Source organism: Ceratotherium simum, chromosome 40 (assembly GCF_057802395.1).
Source record: "Ceratotherium simum simum isolate JZ-2026a chromosome 40, ASM5780239v1, whole genome shotgun sequence".
Classification (NCBI taxonomy): domain Eukaryota; kingdom Metazoa; phylum Chordata; class Mammalia; order Perissodactyla; family Rhinocerotidae; genus Ceratotherium; species Ceratotherium simum.
The window spans coordinates 207,888-213,887 of record NC_141939.1 but is presented as its reverse complement, the minus strand read 5'-3'; positions in this window follow the sequence as shown (position 1 = coordinate 213,887).

Sequence of the window (6,000 nt, the reverse complement as noted above, 5' to 3'; positions counted from 1 at the left end):
GTGGTTTAAGGCAACAGAAATTTACTCTTTTGGGGTTCTGGAGGCCAGAAGTCTGAAATCAAAGTACTGGCAGGGCCACGCTTTCTCTGAAGCCTCTAGGGGAGGATCCTTCTTTGCCTCTTTCAGCTTCTGGTCACTCCAGGCAATCTTTGGTTTGTGGCAGCATCACTCCAATCTCTGCCTTTATCTTCACATGGCCATCTTCTCTCTGTATGTCTGTGTCCTCTCATGGCATTCTCCTCTCTTTTCTAAGAACACCAATCATTTTGGATTAAATGTCCATCCAAATGACCTCATCTTAACTTGATTACATTTGCAAATAATCTATTTCCAAATAAGGTCACATTCACAGGTACCAGGGATTAGGACTTCAACATATGTTTTTTGGACACAGTTTAACCCATAACTGGCTAAATGTTCTTACTGCCAACTCATTCCTTGGCTTCTTGTAACCAGGTTTCTTTCCACACCTTGGTACTCACATGGTTCCCCTGAAGGTCACCAATGCCAAATTCAATGGCTTTTCTTGGTCCTTATTCTGTGATTGCCTTGCAGTATTTGTCATGGGTACCTTCTCCCTCTTCCCTGAAGCCCTCTACTACCCTGACATCCAAGTCATTGTGCACACCTGTGGCTCCTTCAGTCTTCCATGTTGTTCCATGTATGCCTTCTTCTCTAACTTTTCCTTCTCTCCCCATCTTCAATTCAAGGTGCATTTTAATGTTGGGGCCTTGGTCATATTCTCTTCTTTCAACATGCTCTCTCCTCTGGCCTACTCCCAACCTTCATGCTTCAGTGCTCTCTTCTAAGTAGATAACAAATACATCTCTCTGGCCCGACTGTCTCCCAAGCTCAGGGCAAGCATTGCCACTTGGAAATCACGGAACAGCCTCAAAGGTAATATATCAGAAGCACAACATATCCTCTTCACACACACACACACACACACACACACACACACACACACACACAACACATCCCCTGATGAAAGAAACAACTTGTTTTTCTTCTTGGCTAGTCTATTGTTAGTAATAGCACCACCACCCTCCCATTCTTTATTTTTTATGCATCCATGTCAGACTTTGTGAAGTTGTTCTGAGACTTCCAGAAATACTGTGGCACTTTGAACATGGACGAGCTCCTGCAGGAGTGGGTGGGACCATCCAGTGAGATGTGACTTATTGCCGTTATTGTGACCCCAGCTTAGACTTAGGCTGTTGAGACCTTGGGAAGTCTGGTTTCCATCTGAGTCTGCGGGCTGAGGCTCTCAAAGCGACATTAGCAAAAGCATATGCAGCAGACAACTTAGGGATACAGATGACTCTAGGCCTGGTTTCAGACCCAGCGAGGCCCAGGGGCGTCCTCTGTCCCAGAGGTATTTGTTTTAGAATATATGATTTCCGCACTAATTCTGCATTTCTTTCAGAGCCTTTGGTGGAGAGCCTCACACGTAGCTAGCTTCCTATAAATGTGGTTGAATGATGGAATTTGCCTGGGTGCTTCTCTCAGCCATAAAACCCAATACTCGTGCACTCAAGGATTGGCAAACAAGAAGCTGATGCTGCTTGTTGCAACTCAGCTGCCCAGAACCTTCATTCCCCGCACAGCCAGATAGCATAATAATGGTGATATTTAAGGTTCAGGGCTGGAGTGGACTGTAGAGATGACCTGCCTCGATGCCTTCATTCCAGACATTCTGAGGCGTTGAGGGACTCCCCAGAGCCCCCGTGCGGTCCTCTGGCATGCTGTCTGTTTTTATTTACTTTCTCTTTAGAAAGGATCATGTCGGGCTCAGATGGCCCTTCCTGGGATGGGCAGAGGGGGCTTCTACAACTCATCTGCCTGGAGTGTGTTGGTGGGGGACACAGTCTCGTAGCACATTTCTATCCTGGGAAGTCCCCACAGTTTCCCCCCACCGTGGCAATGCTGCCTGGCAGCAAAGCATCTCGGGATAACTTGAGAGATATTGACTTGGGTGGATCCTTGGGGTCCGGACGGCTCAGGGTAGAGAGGAGGGAAGAGGAGTGTTCGGGGGCTGTCATGTATTGGGGAGCATGAACCTTTGGGTGTCTCCTGTGTTCATATGTAACCCAAGTATATGTTCTGTTCTCAAGGACTCAGGTGGGACCTTATGGCCTCTTTGAATAAGAGAAGTCTTGATGGATAGCTGAAAATTGTGTCAGTCACATAACCAACACCTCTTTATTGGGGGCCTGTTAACTGTGCCTTGTCTTGCCGTAGCAGTTTATACAGAGCAAGACAGCTCAGGGGTGCAGGTTTTATATTGCCTTATGTTTTGTTTTATGTATTTTATTCATAAGTGTGTGTGTGGGGAGGTGATGGTGCCCAGACACAACCTGCGGTCCAGGCTGTGACTGGGAGCTGACCGCTCCAGGAGATACTGTGTGGGCTGGGAAGGCCTTTGGAATCTGGGCTGTTTGTTCACTGAGCCCATGAACAGGCTCTAGGCTGCAGTGGGGTCCAGGCAAGGGGGGTGCGTCACAGAGGGATGGGGGCCCCCATCTCCCCAACATTCAGGTCTCCCCCATCACAAGAAGTCTTCCTGGCCCCGGTGTCCTTGTTCTCTGACACTTGATACTCACTGCACATGGCCTCACTGGCCAACTGTCACCTCGGCTCTGGCTTTAGAGGGACTTCCAGGACACAATAGGAGGAAATGGAGGTTCAGAGAGATGGAGTCACCTACACAAAATCCCACGTGTGCTCGCAGCAGAGGATACATGCGCAGTCCAGTCCTCCCTTGTGGCTGCCATGTCACTCCCCTTCACCTGCTACCTGTCTTCTTCCCATCTAGGCTGGCAGTGCCGGGTGGCTGCATGGACCTTCTGTTTTCCCTGGCTCTGTGCTGGAGATGAAGTAAGCAGTGAATCTGTTTGGTTGTGGACCTACTACATGCCAGGCACTTGCTGAACAGTAACTCATTTGATCCTCTCCATGGCCTTGTGAGGTAGGCACTGATTTCTTCATGCTGCAGGGAAGGAGCTTTAACTCAGAGAGGTTCAAGAGCGTCCTCAAGTTACCTAGACGATCGCGGCACTGTGGAGGAGCTGGAGTGCGGAGCCAGAGAGCGAGCTCCCAGGCACTGCGCAGGCTGCTCAGCAGCCCGCATGGCGGGGTGAGCCCCTCTGTGCCAGCCTCTCCCACCCCCAGGCCTGGGCTCTGCCCCAGCTTACCTGGGCAGGCGAGGGGAGACTGCACGGCTGGCGAGTGATACATGGAGAGCGTCGCCTCCTGCCTGACAGGCAGAAGACAAACAGCTCCCCGTTAAATCTCACTTAATGCTGATGTTTATAAATTTATTCAGCTTGTGTTTACTGAATCGAGAGAATGCCTAATAACATAACGTGCTTCATCTCGCATGTTCCTACTAATGAGAATGCAAGTATTGCTTAATTTTTTTTTTAACATTTCATTTGCTTTCCACTCCCTCCACCTCCTTCTGTTGTTGTTGGCTTGGAATTTAATCTGTTGCCCAACTCTGGAAAGTTTGGGCTTCTTAGGCGTTGGTGAGGAGAGGGCCAGAGTGGGCTTGGGGCAGTAGTTGGACTGAGCCCTGTCCCCAATTGCAGTTCACCCCATGACATTGGTGCCCATGGAGTTAGGGTGCCAGAAGGATGGAGCGTGCTGGGGGGAAAGGAAAGCCTCTTGTAGCCTCTGCAGCATTTGGGGTAGCTACACGCTTCGGGTCAGAGTTGCAGTACCTTGGGGCTTCGGGACAGGGAATTTAGGGCAGAGGGACAGTGTCCTCCTGCCCTGTCCCTTGGCTTTGGAGAGACAAGGAGGGTGGCCAGAAAGGGAATATAGGCAACATTTGTGGGGTTGTGGTGCAGCCCCGTGTGAGTGTGTGTGAGAATGTGTGAATGTGTGCGTGTATGTATGAGTCTGTGTGAGAAAGAGAGAGAGAAAGAGATAGAGAGAGACTCCGTGTTTACTTTAGTTTGATCTGCTCACTCTGAGTCTGTTAAAACGAAGGCCTTCCCTGGCTGTTTACCCCACTCAGGTCAACCGTGCTGGCTGCTGCAAGGGCGGTTATGGGGTACACCAGGCAGCCTTCACCCGGCCAGGAGGAGCCCCAAGAGCAGGGCAGGGAGAGATGGCAAAGAGATCAGGAGGGAGTCTGGAAATGCATTTTCGCTGAGGAATGAGGGTGGGGAGAGCTGGGATGGTCTGTGCTGAGCTTCCTTGGGGTGGGGTGGGTGGGAGAGGGAGTGGGGCGACAAGCTGTCAGGCCTCATGGCCTGAGGGGAGGGAGGACACCATGTAGCAGTCTGGAATCAGGGCAGGGTGTGCTGGGAGCAGGAGCTGGGAGGAGGACAGCTGAGAGGCTGAGATACTGACCCTGGGGCAGGACCAGGAGGGGGCTGTGGTGGGGGCACACACTGCGGGGGCAGAGCAAAGGGAGAGGAGTCTGGTTGAGGGGAAAGGAAACAGGATCTGGGATGAGGAAGACGCAAAAGGAGATGGGATGCGGCTATCCTGGGCCTTCCGCCCCCCAACCCCAACCGGCTGCTCTGGTTCTCTCCCAGCTCCGCAGGAATCCTCACACTCAGATGTTTTCTTTTTCTTCTCTCCTCCAGACAACCATATCATGGAACTGAAACATTCTTTTTAGTTCTAAAAAATGTATAACCTTAAATGTAAAAGTTGAGTGGAATTCTTTATACTTTCCTGTGAAAACCTCCTACATACCCAAACTTATGGATAGCTGTAAGCACCTCTCTTATAATTCCATTGAGATTGCCTCCTGCCCTGTCCCTGCGTGTGGCTGGAGGAGAGGCTGTGACGTAGGAGACCAGCATTCTGGCCGGGACCCCTCTGACCTTGGATGAGCAACAGATCTCTTTGGGCCTCATGATCTGGAGCCCCAGAACTTCCGTCCCTACTCTGATTGGCAAAGTCTGGTGTAGGCATCTTCCGCTGGGCTGGCAGAGCAGGAGGTGGGCCTGTGTGGGGGGTGGCAGCTCTGGGGGCAGTGCTCTCTGCCTTTCCCTTGTTTGAGAGGTAGGGCAAGGCTGTCTTCTCTGGGGTCTGGCATCTTAGGGAGTCTCATGCCTTTCGACATTATCCAGGAAGCTGGGACTGCCACAGGAAGAGGGGAAGTCTAGGGTGTGGGTCGAGGCTCTGGCTGAATGCCAGAGGCCCAGTTTCTCCCCAGGGCAGGGAGTGGACAATGCCCAAAGTTCCCGTTCTGCCCATCACTGGGTTTGGGCCCTACACAGAGTCGTCTCTGTCTGGGTGTCAGTTTTCCCGTTCAATTAAAGGCAGATTGTCGCCAGATGACCAATAAAACCTCTCCAGCTCTATCTATGGCCTAATTCCCCCGGCCATCTGCCCAGGTAGTCCAAAACCATGGTGTCTTCGCCTCCACTGCCCAGACCTGCAGGGGCTAACGTGGGCAGTGCTGGGAGGGGCAGCCCTCCCTACCAGGGCCAGTCCCTTCTAGTCCATGCAGTTGGCTTCCCTGAGGGTTGGGGCACAGGCGGGTGGATGGATAGCAGAGGTCTTGGGTAGCAGACACCTATTTTTGGAGTGAGTGGAGAAGCCCCATGCCCAGCCTCGGCTCCCTCCTGTTTCCGGTCCCCCAGACTCAGTCCTCTCCACCTGCAGCCTGTGTCCCCCTCTGTGCTCACACCTCTGAGGCCATCCCAGGCTCCTCTGTTCTGCAGCAGCAGCAGCAGGAACTTCCTCTTGACACCCGCCCCCCATGCCTCCCTCTGGGCCCAGCTCTGTCTGGGGTTCCTTCAGGAGGAGGGGTGGGGGACAGGGGCTCATCCCTCTCTTTTATGCTGCCTCTCCCTCCCACTTCCTCTCCGCTCTCTGCTCCAGGTGACCTTTCACCCCTCCTGTGGATGCCCCTCAAAGGCAGCTCCTGTGGTTAATAACTTCGGCTGGCAGCCCCACACAAAGCCGGGGCCGGAAACCATTGTCCCGGGGACAATGGCTGAGCAGCCCAATAATGAGGCGGCCACAGTGTTGTCT